We start from the raw sequence: 15,710 nt of genomic DNA, 5'->3' as shown, positions 1-15,710 counted from the left end.
GTGCTTAATAGGGGTAGCTAGGTGACACAGAGTGCTGGCACTGGAGTCAGGAAGACTTGAATTCAAATCTAGTCTTAGACATTTACTAGTTGTGTGACCCTGGGCAAGTCACTTCACTCTGTTTCCTCATCTGTAAAATGAGCTGGAGAAGGAAATGGCAAATCACTCCAGTATCTCTGCCAAGAAAACCTCGAATGGGGTTATGAAGAATCCAACAGAATTGAAAACAACTGAACAAGGTGCTTAAAGGTCCTTACCAAATTGAACAGGTAGAAGGACCACCCTTAGAAATCATCAGGTTCACTGACAATGTCTAAGCCAACAGCTAAGACATTGGGGATAAGAGGTAGATACTTAAGTGTTAAAGTGAAATGAAGCAATTATGGCAGGGGCTGAGGCAGATGCAAAAATTAACCACAGTTGGCAAAGAATTGGAAATTAAGGGGATGCCCATCAATTGGGGAATGGCTAAACAAGTTATGGTATATGAATGTAATGGAATACTATTGCGCCATAAGAAACAAAGAGCAGATGGACTTCATATTTACCTGGAGAGGCTTGTACAAACCGATGTTGAGTGAGAAGACCAGAACCAGGAATAATTTGTGCACAATTACAGATACAACATATGTGTGATGACCAACTTTGATAGACCGGAATCTACTCAGAAATGCAAGTCTGTAAGTAAACTCCAAAAGTCTCATGATGGAGAGAGACGTCTACACTCAGAGAAAGAACCAGAAAGAACAGAGTTTGAATGCAGATAGAAGCAAATTACTGGCTCTCTTGATTTTTCTTGTTTGATTTGGTTTCCTCTTTCCCATTGTTGATTCCATCTGATACAATCCTTCTTTATTACCTGAACAATATCTAATGTGAAAGTATCTGTAGATCCTATACCTGTTTGTATGTCACCATGGGGCGGGGGGGGGGGGGGGGGGGGGGGGGGGGGAGGCGGAGAAGGGGGAGAAAATTTGAAACTCAAAGAACTGGGGAATTGAATCTTGTAAACTCAAAGTAAGTGAACAAATTAATAAAGACAAATTTTTTTTTTAAATTAACCACAGTCTCCTCCCCCTCAATTGTTTGTTGCCTGTGGGTAAGGAGAATAGTTGGAAGAAGGTTGAGGACAGAGATTGTTTTCTTTTCCTCCATGGTTCCATTCTTGGACTCTCTTATTCCTCTTCAAACACAGAAATGAGAGCTATGGGAGAAAGAATTGGAAAGGGAATTAATAGCTTGAAATGAGAGGTACAAAACCTTGCCCAAGCATCAAACTCCATGAAAATTAGAAGACATGACTCCATGAGACATCAAGAAATACTAAAACAAAATCAAAAGACTGAAAAAAAAGAAGACAATGTAAGGCATCTCATAGCACAAATAACTGACTTGGAAAACAGATCAAGGAGAAAAAAAATTAAGAATAATAGACTACCTGAATGCATTTTCCAAAACGAGAGTGTAGACATCATACTTCAAGGAATCTTAACTTAAAAGAAAACTGCCCAGATCTCTTAGAACCAGAATTCAAAGTGAAAATAGAAAGAATCAACTGGTCACCTCCTAAAAAAAAAACTCAAGAATATTATAGCCAACATCAAGAATTTCTGAGTCAAGGGGGGAAAATGCTGTAAGCATCCAGAAGCTAGGATAACACACAATTTAACAGCCACCACAGTAATGGAGCAGAGAGCTTGGAATATGATAATCCAGAAGGGAAAGCATATAGTTTTACAGCCAAGAGTAACTTAACCAACAAAACTGAACATAATCCAACAGGGGTAAAAATAGACTTGATGAAATAAAAAACTTTTAAGCATTCTTTATGAAAAGAGCAGTGCTGCAGAGAAACTTTGAAGTACAAACATAGTTAAAAAAGAAAACATGAGCAAGCAATCATAAGTGATTAAATAAGGATAAATAGTTTATAGTCTAATATAGGGGAGATGATACATGTATCTTCTTAGAACCCTATCATCATCAGGGATCACAGAAAGAGTCTGGGAGTGGTTCTATTATATTTTGGTTACCTTAAAAGAAGCATAAAAAGAGAAAGGAAGTATGGGAGAAATTATTTTACATAATATGGGAGTCCACAAGAAGAAGTCTTTACAAACAGAAGGGGTGAGGCAAGTGACTAATGCTTGAACCTCATTCTCATCTGAACTGGTACTTCTCAGACACTCACAGACTTGGGTATAGAAATACATATCACTTAACAGGGAAACAAGGAAAGAGTAGAGGGAATAAGATCAAGGGTAGATTAAGGGAAGGATTATTTATAAGTAAAACAAACAAGAATGTACAAAATTATTTATAGTAGCTTTTTTGTAGTGGCAAATAATTGGACACAGAAGGTACTCATCAATTGGGGAATGGATGAAAAAATTATTGTATATTAATGTGATGGAATTACCATTGTATTGTATGAAATGATAAAGGGGAAGGTTTCAGGGAAATTGAGAAGAGTGATCACACAAAGTGAAGTGAACAGAACAAGGGGCTCAATTTATATAGTTGCAACAATATTGTAAAGAGAAATAACTCTAAAAGGCTTAGGAATTCTGATTAAGAGTAGGGAGGTGGCACCATGGATAAAGCATCAGAGTCAGGAGGACCTGAGTTCAAATATGACTTCAGACATTTACTAGATGTGTGACCCAGGGCAAGTCATTTAACCCTCAATTGCTACCCCACAAAAAAACCCTTCTGAATGAATGTTGAAAACTAAGAATAAATTAATTAAAAATTTAAAAAATTCTAATCAGTCCACAATGATTGATCATGATTCCAGAGAACTCATAATGAAACATGCTCCCTTATAGGGGGGTGAAGGACTTAAGAGTGAAGATTGAGAACTGGGGTTTTCCGGGGGGGGGGTTCTTTTTTTTTTTTTGTGCACATGGCCAATGCAGGATTTTTTGCTTGACTATATGTTTGTAATGTAGATTTCCTTTTTCTTTCTGTCTCAAGTAGAAAAAGAAGATTTGGGTTTTTTGCTGATTAAAAAAATAAAATTTAATTAAAAAGAGGAAAAGCCTTTCTAGCAATGAGAATTTTTCTAGCAATGAAAATTTCTAGCAACTGATAGAATGTCAACTTCTTGAGAGCAGAGATTAGTTCTTTTCCTTTTTATCTTTTCATCCTTTGGTCTAGCACAGTGCCTGATGCACAGTAAGCATTTAAATGCTTGTTGGTTTAAAAGGAAAAGAGGAGAGGCTATTTTGAAGGAGGGAACATGGTGGACAACTGGAACTGTTAGGAGAATTAAGTGAGACATGGAGTACTCTTTTGAAAACCTATATAAATATAAAATATTTGTAGTTTTAGTTTAATGTTGACTAAATCACTTCCTGTATTTGTTTTTCAACTTTCTCATCTATAGAAAATGAGGACATGGACTAGATGATCTCCAAGGTCTCTTTCAGCTCTGCTTCTGTTTTCTGTGCAATGACCTGAGACTTCCTTCCCTTCTAATTATTCTACATTTAGGTCATTGTATTTGAGATTCATTGTATTGCATTTGTTTGCATTTCTTTGCTTCCTGCAACCCTTTCTGGGCACTAGGTGGATAATATTGTCCACTTTGGTCACAGTGTTTTCTTGAGGTCCTACAGAGACTTTTAGGGGCTACCCATGTCATTCAGTCGTTTCAGTCACATCTGACTCTCTGTGACCCTATTTTGGGGTTTTCTTGGCAAAGACACTGGAGTGGTTTGCCATTTCCTTCTCCAGCTCATTTTACAGATGGGGAAACCAAGGCAAGCAGGGTTAAGTGGCTCACCCAGGGTCACACAGCTACTATCTGAGGCCTGATTTGAACTCAGGAACATAAGTCTTTCTGATTCTAAGCTCAACACTCTATCCATTGCACCACCTAGCTGCCCTTGGAGCTACCCATACTTTCCTTTCAATTTCAACACATGTAACTCATTGCCACAATTTCCATATCTCCATTAGTTGTGTCCTTCATTATTTTACAACAATCCATGTTGTTTCCCCTCTGCTTGGAATAGTACCCTTCTCATCTCCAACTCTTGGAATCCTTTAGCAAGACTCACCTTAAGTACCACCTTCCACATTAGGACTGCCTTTCCCCCAGCCCCCTCCCACCCCAGTCTATCCATTCCCATTAGCTATCATACCATATCTCTCTTCCTTCTGTGGCTTAACTATTTGAAAAGCCACCCCAAATTTCACATGGTCTATTTGTGCCCGACCTGTGGTAGAGCCTTCCGAGCTCGTTTTTCTCTGATCAGCCACAGTTGGACACATTGAAACTTGGCTTTAGCATAGGGATGTCATTTTGGTCCTCTTCAAGAATGAAAGTCAACAGTCAACCAACTTGAAAATGCTTTATATTAAGTGCCTCCTCTGCTTCGTTTTCCTCTGACTCTTCTTAACTCTATAACTGACCTCAGATTTCATAATTTCACTGGACTGCTCTCTCCAAAGTCAGCAGTGATCTCTCTCATTGCCAAATCCAGTGGTCTTACACTTTGACACTGTCAATCACCCTCTTCTGGAAACTCTCTTCTCTAGATTTTTGTGGCACTACTTTCTCCTGGTTCTCCTACCCATCTGACACCTTCTCAGCTCCTTTGCTGGATCCTCCTCCAGTCATTCCCTCTAAGCACAGGTGTCCCACAGTGCTCCCTTCTGGGCCCCTACTTGGAAATCTCATCAACTCTAATGGATTCAGTTTTCATCTCCAAGCTGATGATTCTCAAATCTACTTTTTTAGTCTTAATCTCTCCGCTTGACCTCTAGTCTCCCATTCCCAGTTGCTTATTGTACATATTGAACTGGGTTGTGCGTTTAAATACATTAAACTCAACATGCCCAAATGGACTTCATTGTCGTTCCCTTCTGTTGCTGTTGAGGTGTTGCTATGCTCCATCACTAAGGCTTGCTTCTCAGGGGCCATCTTGATCACCATCCTTACTCTCTCTCTCCCTGTATCTAGTCTCTGGCCAAAATCTACAGATTTCACCTGCCAAACATCCCACACATATATCTCTTTCTCTCTTCTCATTCTGATATCTCCTCATGCCTGCCTGGACTATTTCAGTAGCCTCTTGGCTGCTTCCCTTCCTCATGTTTCTCCCCCCTCCAGTTCATCCTGCATTCAGCTGCTGAAGGGATCTTTCTAAAGCCCAGGTCTGCCTATGCTCTTCTCCCTCCCTTTACTCAATAAACTCCAGTGGCCCCCTATCACTTCCAGGATCAAACATAAAATTCTCTGGAGTTCAAGTCTTCTTAAACCTTATACCTCCCCTTTCTCCCTACCCGTCTCCATGTACTCTTTGATCCAACACCACTGACCTCCTTGCTATTGTTTGACCAAGATACCCATCTGCTGCCTCCAGGCATTTTCACTGACTGTCCACCATGCTTGGAATACTATCTTTCTTTATCTTGGCCTCCTGGCTTCCTCCATGTCCTAGCTATGATCCCACCAACAAGAAGCTTTTCCCAATCCCCTATTACCTTATCTCTGTTGATTATATCTAATTTATCCTGCATTAATCTTGTACATAGTTGTTCACTTATCAGGCCTCTGGTTTCCTTGAATCCAAGTCTAGTGCTCAGTCCACTATACAACCTGTCTACATCTTGGAGGGATTTAGGCTGTGCTTCTGTGGAATATGTTCAGCTGGGGAATCTACGCAAAGGTGAAAGGAAGACTGCAAAGTCATCTAGCAAAATAATCCCTGTTATGCTGACCACTTTATTTTGTTGCTACCTCTTGTCCTTGGGGATAAGTATCTACCCACCCCAAAGGCTGGCTTGCAACATGCATTTGATTTGAATACTATCCTCCTTAGTCACAAAGAAGGCAGCTGGGGACTTAGGAGAAAGTGAGAAGGTGATGGTCATAATGATGAAAAAGTCATTGCACAACAGCATCTCTTTGACTCTCTCATACATATTTGTGCCCCCAAAGAATGCTCAGGGCCTTACCTGTGCTGGCATAAGACAAAGACATAAAACCCTCAACTCCATTCAGAGCAGTTTTCCAAAAGGGCAGAAATTGCTTGCTGGTTAAACTCTAGTTCTGAGACAGGAATGTTTTATTGGACCAATTTTACTTATGTGGGAAATTCCTCATTGTCGTCAATGGAAGTCTTCATCTAAGAATGAATGGGTTTTGAATAATGCTATTATTGATCCGCATAACCAGATAAGTAATAAACTACATCTTGATAAGTCTATAGGGCCACAGGGGTGCTGGATTTGTCAGTGAATTCATAGACACACTCCTGACCTAAAATGTTAGCTTTTCCTGGTAACGCTAGCAAGATCATGCCACAAGTAAGAGGCAGTAATCTTTCTTTTATTGGGCTATTTGCACCTTTTGTTTCTGCTAGATGTATTATAAATAGCAGTTCTTCGGATCCAACTAACTGTTGGAGCCACCCCAGTCTCTATGAAAATTAAGCCCCTCAGATATTTTTGGGTCAAATTTTATACCTTATCATATCATAATACTCAACAAATAGCCCATGAAACCCATGTCACCCCAGGTAGTGGGAATGAGTGGGACGTTTCATCTTGGCTTTTTTTTTTTGGCATCACCAATCTGCTCTAAGACAGTGGAATTTTCTCCTTCGTTTTCAGATAAACTTTAACTGTCCTGGCCATTATCATCCTTTTCTGGATGTGTATTAACTGTTGTACTACATGTATATCTAAACTGACCTCAAGGTTGGTTTCCATATTCAACTATGAATACTGATTATTTCTTTTTATCTCCAAAGATTCTACCCACTATTTGCTATGGTCTCACTTGCTATGGCCTTGGATTGTGGAGAGCTTCTGCTATCTGAATTCCAGGAAAATCTGGTAGAAGTCATTACCTCCTTAGGACTCTCTTCTCCGGGGTTGGAATTCATGGGTTGGCAGGGTGCTTTGTCTTCCTCACACTTGACTGGACATCCTCACTTAAGTGCTATTCTTTCCCATGCATAAGGACTTTGAGTTGCTCCAGCAGGACCACTGTGTGGTTTGTGGTGACAAAGCTACCAAAGGTTACTCTAAGGGTCCTGCGTGTGCTTCCTGTAGATGCTTCTTTGGAAGCCAGATCTTAAAAGGAAGAGGAAAAAGTCAGTTTGTAAGAGTTCCACCAATGATTGTAAAATTACAAAATCTAACAGACAAGCTTGTCCAGCTTGTTGCTTTAAACAGTGTTATCAAGTTGGTATGGCTCCCCGATACACTAAAACCCATCTGTGGATTCTTTGGTGGGAAATTGAGTTTCTTCCTCAAGAGAAAGTACAATTTATTTCTTCACTTGTGTGGACACAAATTAAGGCACTGACTCCCTTTCTTAACCTTTTACAATCTATGTATTCCACAAAAAGAGTAGTCTGGGAGGAGTTCTTTAAAATGTCCATGTATTCTGACTAATTGCTGCTAATGTTAAATGCTATATTTTATTTTGTTCTCCATAGCATGAGTACATCCAGTACATCCAGAACTAACCCTGTCAAGACATGCCACCATCTTGTTAAGAATTGGAAATGGAAGGGATGCCCATCAGTTAGGGAATGGCTAAACAGGCTGTGGTTTATGGTTGTGATGGAACATTATTGTGGTATAAGAAATGACAAGCAAAGACTTACTTGAATTGATGCAAAGTGAAGTGAGCAGAACCAGGAAAACATTGTCCATAGTAACAGCAATATTAAACAATGAAGAATTGTGAATGACACCGATTCTCAGCAATACAACAATCCAAGACAATTCCAAAAGACTCATGATAAAAAATGCTACCCACATTCAGCGAAAGAACTGATATTGTTTGAATACAGACTGAAGCATACTAATTTTCACTTTCTTTCTTTCATTCTTTTTCTTTTGAGTCTTTTAACTAATTTGACTATTTGACCAATATAGAAATGTTTTACATGATTGTACATGTATAACCTATATCTGATCACTTACCCTTTCAGGGAGGGGGGAGAGATAGAATTTGGAACTCAAAACTTTAAGAAAAATGTTAAAATTGTTTTAACATGTAATTGGGAAAAATAATAAAATATATGTATTTAAAAAGACAATGAATGCTATGGATAACAGGCCATCTGTGGATTCCTCCCACTTCTAAGGGGATACTAAAAGGTCTTTCTAGCTCTTCAGTATTTGATTCCAAGGAGCTGGCCTACACTGTAGTCTCCCTACTGCTTCTACCTTTTCCTTTCTCTCAAATAATTTCTGTGGTGTTTGTGGAGATCATTATGGGTATCATTATGGAGCTTTTACTTGTTGTAGGAAAGAAGCCTTCTCTTTAATGTTTTATCTGGACTGGTAATTGCATTATTAATAAGAGAAACCAGAAGAAGTGTTCAGCATGCCATTTGAAAAAATGTTTTTGGCTAAGGTATGAAAAAAGGGATGAAGAAGGCTGAGGGACTTAATTCAGCAGACCTTCTGAAGAAGTTGGTTAAGCAAAGCCACATTCAGGCAGCAAGATATCTACATTAATCAAGACTGCCACCAATCTATCCCTAGAAATAGAAAGATAAACTGTGGCTCTAGGGAAATTTGATATCTCTCTTACAACTCAATTGATTACATTCCCCGTGATTCTATTAGCTCCTTTCAAAATCAAACAAATGCTTTAGTGCAGTTGGTTATGCAAACTTTGGAACAACAGAGAGAGTTTGATACCCTCTTTATCAATCCTTAGGCTGACCTGTTACTCTACTATTGCCATACAATGCCTATTGTTTTCTTATTAGTTTTAGTCTCTGTTTGGTTATCCTAGCATGATGGATGCTCCACTCTTTGGAAATAGTCTACAAGCCCAAGATATTCAAGGACATCAGCTTATTTCTGCTGTAGCCACCTCCAGTGAGTCTTCATATCCATCTATCACCACGGCCCCACAATCCTTAATGCCTTTTGACTGTGATGTAGATTGCTAGCATACTTTAACATCTGATAGGAGAGAAGAAGAGAATGCTCATCAGGATTCTTTAACTCCTGTGCCCTCTACATCTCAACCCAAATTTTACCAAACACCTATTTGGTATGTGTGGAGTTCCATGCCAGTTGTCATTTGGGAATTTTTACCTGTCAAGCCTATGTCACTTTTTTTGGTCATGGAGAAAAAACTAATTCTGATGTTTGCAAGCACCAACTACCCTATTAATCTCTTCCCTAGCAGACTAGGAGACATTGCTCAGTTTGCTGTTTAAACAAGTGCCTTCATTTGGGTGTGAGCTTTTGTGCTAGGAAGCTTAACTGCTTGTGGGTTCATCAGTAGTGATAGTTATTAGACAAACCTTGATGCCCTTTACTATGTCCACTCTATGAAAATTCAAAAATAGACTCTTCTTTGTAGGATTTGAGTATGATTTGCTCTGTCCACCTATCCCAGCTGCCTGAGTCTAACACAAAGGAGAATGAAAACCCTGTCTTCCCTTTATCCATCCTTCCTCCTGACTCACCTCTCATGCCTCCTTTAATGTCTTGTCTGACTTACCACAGTCAGTCCTGGATCGTCATCCCAGTAGGTAACTAATTCTCCTTCAATATTGGGATCATCTTACCTTGTGCCAGTGAAACTCTTTCCCCAACACTTGGTCTTTCTTTGTCCAGCCTCTGGTGGGTTTGCTTATGGTTATTGGTTTGGGGTCCTGTCTTGTGCCTGCCAGCTGTGGGTATTCTTTAAAATTGTGGCAAAGAAAAAAGAAAGGTCTCAGGTGCAGAAACGATAATGACTGCACCATCCTGATCATCTGCCTAAATCGTCCAGCATGTGACTTGAAGAAATGCTACCACAAGGAAGTGAGTATATGGTTACACAGACATTTCACAACTGCTAAATATTGTCGACATCAAGCTTGATCACAGGCTTGGTCACTTGACCCCAATTGTCCTGCCTTCTCCCTTCCAAAAAGCAAAAAATAAAACAAAATGAAATGAACTCTTAAAAAAAAAAGAATATTGTATCCCACCGCTGTAATGTTACTTTTGTTTGCAATGTTACTTTTTGTTTGTTTCAACTGGTTCCTTGAATGCCAAAGAAGTTAGCCCATGTCTCTTTTGTGCTATGCAACATATGGATTGGTGATATAGACTGGGATCCTTCTCACCCTGTCTATAATATAGATTATCAAGCTTGTTTCTTTTCTTTAAAAATTTTTATTGATATAATTTGTTGTTACATTGACTAATTTCTTCTAATACTCCTCCTTTTATGAGAGCCATTCCATATAACAAAGACTTTTTTAAAGGGAAAAAAATAATGAAGAGGGAAAAAAAAAAACTTAAAAATGGATAAGCAGGAGATTTGGGGATGTTGTTTCCTTATTCAATTTGTAACTCTTGTCTTATTGATTTTTTTTTTCTCAAGGTTACACGGCCAGTTATTTTTGGGTGTGGTGCTAAGTATCAGAGCCTGGATTCGATCCCAGGTCATCCTGACTCTGGGGCTGGTGCTCTTACTCGCTGTGCTACCTGGCTGCCCCATCTTATTGATTTTTTATCCATTCACTTGTAAGTTTATGAGTTAGGTTTATATTTTTATCCTTGTCTCTAATATGGCTTTCTTCTTCTGAATTGGGATTTAAAAAAAAATCATCCTCTTTACAGATATTGTTTCTTAAGTTATTTTTGCTTAAGCTATTTTAAGGTAATCTTATTTCCATAAATTCTTTTCTCTTCACCCTTAATTTCCTCCCTCCATTCCTCAACTGATATAAACATGCAGCTCTTAGAAGATATCAAAGCTATCAACAACAGATGAAAAAGGCTCTAAATCACCAATGATTAGAGAAATGCAAATTAAGACCATTCTGAGAAATCAACTCTTACTCATCAGATGGGCCAATGGGGCAGAAAAGGAAACTCACAAGTGCTGGAGGGGAAGTGGTTTTGCCATTGTGAACTTCTTAGAACTATGCCCAAAGGGTATTTTTACCCAGCAACACTACAATTAGGTCTGCATCCCAAAGAGATCAGAGGAAAAGGAGAAGGAACTAAATGCACCAAAATATGTATGGCATCTCTTTTTGTGATGGCAAAGTATTGGAAATTGAGAGACAGCCTCAACTGAGGAATGGCTAAACAAGTTATAGTTTGTGATTGTAACTGAATACTATGGTGCTATAAGAAATGATAGGAAAGATTTGGATGCTTTCAGAAAAACCAGGAGACTTACATGAACTGATACAAAGTGAAGTGAGCAGAACCAAGAGAACCATCGTATACAATAACAGCAATATTGTGCAACGATTAACTGTGAATGATTTAGCTATATTTTTTTTTTGCAGGGCGGAAGGCAGGGCTATTGGGGTTAAGTGACTTGCTCAAGGTCACACGGCTGGTAAGTGTTAAGTGTCTGAGGCTGGATTTGAACTCAGGTCCTCTTGATTCCAGGGCCTGTGCTCTATTCACTGCACTACCTAGCTGCCCCAATTTAGCTATTCTTAGTAATACAAAGATCCAAGATAATTCCAAAGGACTCATGAAGAAAAATGCTATCCACATCCAGAGAAAGAACTAATGGAGTTTTAATGCTGATAGAATCATACTATTTTTTCCACTTTTTTTCATTATTTTCTTTTGGTCTGTATCTTTCTAAAAATGACTGATATGGAAATATGATTTACATGACTGCACATTATAACCTATATCAAACTGCTTACCATCTCAGGGAAGGGAGAGTGTAAGGGTTATGGGATTTAAAGATCTTCCATGCCCCACTGGACTTGCTGACGTAGCAGGAAGGGGCGGAGCAAGAGGAAGCGGAAGCCAAGCTAGAGTTCCTGCGGTGGCTAGTAGTGGCGGCAGCGGCAGCAGCAGAGGCAGCGGCAGCGGCAGCGCGAAGCCCTTTTTGAGTCAGCCAGAATTTCTGCTAAGGACTCCTGCTGAGGATTGCCAGGGGCTGGAGCTGCTGGGAGTGCGCTTCCGGGATGCTGGGTGGTTGCTGTGAGTGGGGAGAGGAGGACCTTTGCCTGAGGGTAGCCTGTTCCGTTTTAAAGGCTTGAGAATGTGGGTGCTTTCTACTTTATCTACCTGTGCCAATTTCATAACTACTCTGATGGCTTTCATTTTCTAGTTTTGGGACTCAGTCTTTTGGTATCTTAATAAATTTTCTAGCTTATTCCCCCATATGGCAAGCATGATGTATTTTGTGATGGATAATTATATCAGCATATCTGTAATTTCCATAGGCATTGTGAATATGGCATTGCTGATACAGAGGGATAAAAGGAGAAAATTTGGAACTGAAAATTTTTTTAAAAACTGAATGTTAAAAATTGTCTTTACATGATATTGGGGGGAAATAAAATAATATTTTTTTAAAAACTAACCAAAACTATAATACAAAAGAAAACATTAAAAAAAAAAAAGACATGCTCTTTCCCCCTTTGTTATCACTCAGTAGGGGACTACCCCTTCTGGTATTTTACATCGCCCACAGAGGACTGCCCTCTGTAGCAGCAAGCACCCCAAGCGTCCCCAGGGTGGCTACCAACACAAGTTCTTGGATCTGCTTTGATAAAGGAAAACTACTCAAAATGGGTTAACAAGCTTACTTTAATCAGTCAAATATGTATCATTTACCTAGTTCAGGGGAAAAAGGTCAGCACCCCAAACTTCAGAGTATACAGAGAGAATTATCAAGACAGAGAAACAGATCAAGTATACAGGTTTCCAAACTGTCCAACCATTACATCCATACCAAATCAACATCTCGGTTTTTCAAAGCGGTGGGGGGAAGGGGGCTCTCAACAATGGCTTCCCAGAGTCTCATCTGATCAAATCACAGAATACTTCTCAAAGTGAGCCCCAAAGCAAAGCCTCACATCAGGGCTTATATAGCCTTCTCCTGGCTCAGAGAATCTAACAACCTTCTGGATCCACTGGCCAATCGAAAAGTATCTACTGAAAAACAAGCCTCCCACCCCAGGCTCCAGGTGTAATTTAGCCTAGGGGCAGGGAAGATCTTTAAATTTGCATTTCCATTACACCCTCTATGTGTCCTCAGGCCTTAGTGAAGAGGGGAATTGTGAGTCTAGATTTAATGGGCATCAGTGATTGTATTACCCAGTTAAGTGGAATAGAATTAAGTTTGATTTAGTTATGCTAACGCTGTAAGAATAAGAGTCATAATTTGCTATGATCATCCTAATGATTCCAAACTCTGCCTCAGTTGCCCTTTGTTTCAGATTGGATTTTTTGTGACCCATACTTCCATCTCTGCAAATAGCAGAGGGAGAGGACAAGCTGGGTTATTCTAATTACCCAGTGCTCAGTGATGTTTATGTCATTCTTGTCATTGTTTTCATTTGTATTGTTGTCACATTGTTGGCTATTCATTTCTTGGCTCTGTTTACTTCACTCTGTATCAGTTCATATCTTCCCATGTTTTTCTGAGTTTTACATAGTCATTTCTTACTGCATGGTGATATTTCTTACATTCATGACCACAGCTATCTCCATAAAGTTCTGTTATGAATATTTTGGTGTAAGATGAGATCTTTTATTTCTTTCACCTCCTTGGGACACATGCCTAGCAGTCAACATCCTCATTTCAAAACCAACCTTTGCAGGTGACCAAATTGCATCCCACCACTGGGTGGGCATAATCATAGTCTACATCAATATGCTTGGGATCCAAAGCTACATATAAATAAATATGTATAAATTATTTGTTAAAATTATTTATTTTTAAGTTTTCCTTTCCACATTCCATTACCCTTAACATTGAGGATACAAAAAACTTATGTTCTAATTGGGGAAGATGACTTGCAAAACCTGCAACTTGAAGTATGGAAAATTTGAACTCATTGGAATGAAGGTGGATAGATTCTGAATGAGTGATTATCATAGATGTAGGTGCTGTCTAACCCTTCCCTTAGCTTTCCTTCCATCCCAGCACTGATCTCTTAGAAGGAACCAGAGATAGATCATTCTCTGAAGGATGTTGGAAGAGCCTAGAGTGAGAGGCAAGGGATGGTATGGCACACTCAAGTGCCTACCACTCCATTAGAAACTAAGGGTTTTTAGGGCACAGACTATTTTTTTTTCTGTTTCCCCAATATCTAGCACAGTGCTTGGCAATCAACAAACATTTAACGGCAAACTACGTACCAGAAACTGTACCAAGTTCTAGAGATACAAATAAGGGCAAAAAACAGTCCCTGCCCTCAGGGAGCCCTTTGTCTAACCATGTGCCAAGTCAGTCCAACTGTCAGTCAACAAACATTAATTAAATGCTTCCTATATGCTAGGCACTGTGCTAAGCACCAGGGGTGCAAAAAGAGGCAAAAGACAGTCCCTGCCCTCAAGGAGCTCATACTCTAATGGAAGAGACAATAAGTAAACAAATACATACAAACAAGCTAGATAACAGTATATGTATATGGAGAGAGAGAGAAAATAATTAAAGGGGGGAAGGGTTCTCAGAGGTTGGGAAAGTATCCCTGTAGAAGATAGGGACTTAAAAGAAGCAATAGGCAGAGATGAAGAGGGATAGCATTCCAGGGATGGGGAACATACTCATACTGAGAGATGGAAGCTCTTATTCCTGAAATAGCTGGGAGGCCATTGTCACTAGACTGAAGAGAGCATGTGGGGGTGTTAGATGTAAGAAGAAAGGAAAGAGGGAGAAGAGGAGTGGTCTAGGTTATGAAGCCTTTAAAAGCCAGACAGATGATTTTGTATTTGATCCTGGAGGTGATGTTGATGTTGGGTGAGTTGAAGTGAGGCAGTTGCACAAAGGTGTCACTCTCTCTGCCAGAGTCATGGGAAGTCCAATGGAAAGACAAAAATCAGGATGACTGGTAATGACTGGGGATTCAGTGGATGTCCTTGGTGTCTTTGATGTCTGACCAAGCGCAAATGCTCCACAGTGCCTGCTTCTGCCACCTTCATGGACACAGAAACAAATTGTTCCTATACACCCATTCTGCCTAGGGGGAAGTCTTCAGTGCTTGGGACAGACACCTCACTAACTTACCATTCATTCCCCTCAACCTGGTTTAACCTGTCTGCTGAGACATTTTACCAGGGCATGGCTGCTTTTTGTGCTATAGTTTCTTGGAGCCACAGGTGAAAGTTGAGTGTCAAGTAGACACCAAAGATATATGAGCAGCCCTGAAAAGGGCTCAGCAAGCTGGCACACCAAGACCTCCTTGAACCCATACAACCCAATTCTGGATGTAATAGGGAGGCAGTGGAGCTTATTTAGTAGAAGAGGTGACATGGTCAGACCTGGTTTAGGAAGATCACTTTGGTGGTTGAATGAAGGATGAAATGGAGTGAGGAGAGCCTAGAGGCAGGCAAATCTACCAGCAGGCTATTGCAACAGTCCAGATGTGAGGAAAAATGCTGCAAAGGTGAAATTGGACAGGTGAGAGATAGGGAGGGGTCAAGGATGCCAATAAGGATGGGAGCCAGAGGGGCCTAGGAGGGTGCTGTTACCTTCTACAGTAATAGAGGGGTCGGAGGTGGGGGAAAGATAAGTTCAGTTTTGAACATGTATGTATGTATGTATGTACGCATGTGTAGATATACATATACATATGTACATATATACACATGAGATAAACTGGGAGTAAATGACAGAGAGAAGGATTGAGGTGGTGGAGACCTCATATTTCATATCATCCAACCCTCTCATTTTACAGATGAGGTTTAGGCTAAGTGACTTGCCTAAGGCTAGGCAAATAGTAAGTAATAGGTACCTA

The 15,710-nt window shown here is 39.8% G+C and overlaps 1 long non-coding RNA gene across 1 annotated transcript; it reads right to left on the bottom strand.

Annotated features, from left to right (window-relative positions):
* Positions 1-1,067: 1,067 nt before the first annotated feature.
* Positions 1,068-10,114, bottom strand: LOC138160732 (uncharacterized). The gene is made up of 3 exons (XR_011168204.1): positions 9,561-10,114; positions 6,864-7,089; positions 1,068-1,204 (listed from the first exon to the last, which is right to left on the bottom strand). It is a non-coding gene; the product is annotated as an uncharacterized lncRNA (long non-coding RNA).
* Positions 10,115-15,710: the final 5,596 nt, after the last annotated feature.

This window comes from Petaurus breviceps, unplaced genomic scaffold (genome assembly GCF_028583685.1).
Source record: "Petaurus breviceps papuanus isolate PSGF00001 unplaced genomic scaffold, PetGlider_PUasm1.0 182, whole genome shotgun sequence".
In the NCBI taxonomy this organism is placed as follows: domain Eukaryota; kingdom Metazoa; phylum Chordata; class Mammalia; order Diprotodontia; family Petauridae; genus Petaurus; species Petaurus breviceps.
This window is presented reverse-complemented; position numbering and strand designations above follow the sequence as displayed.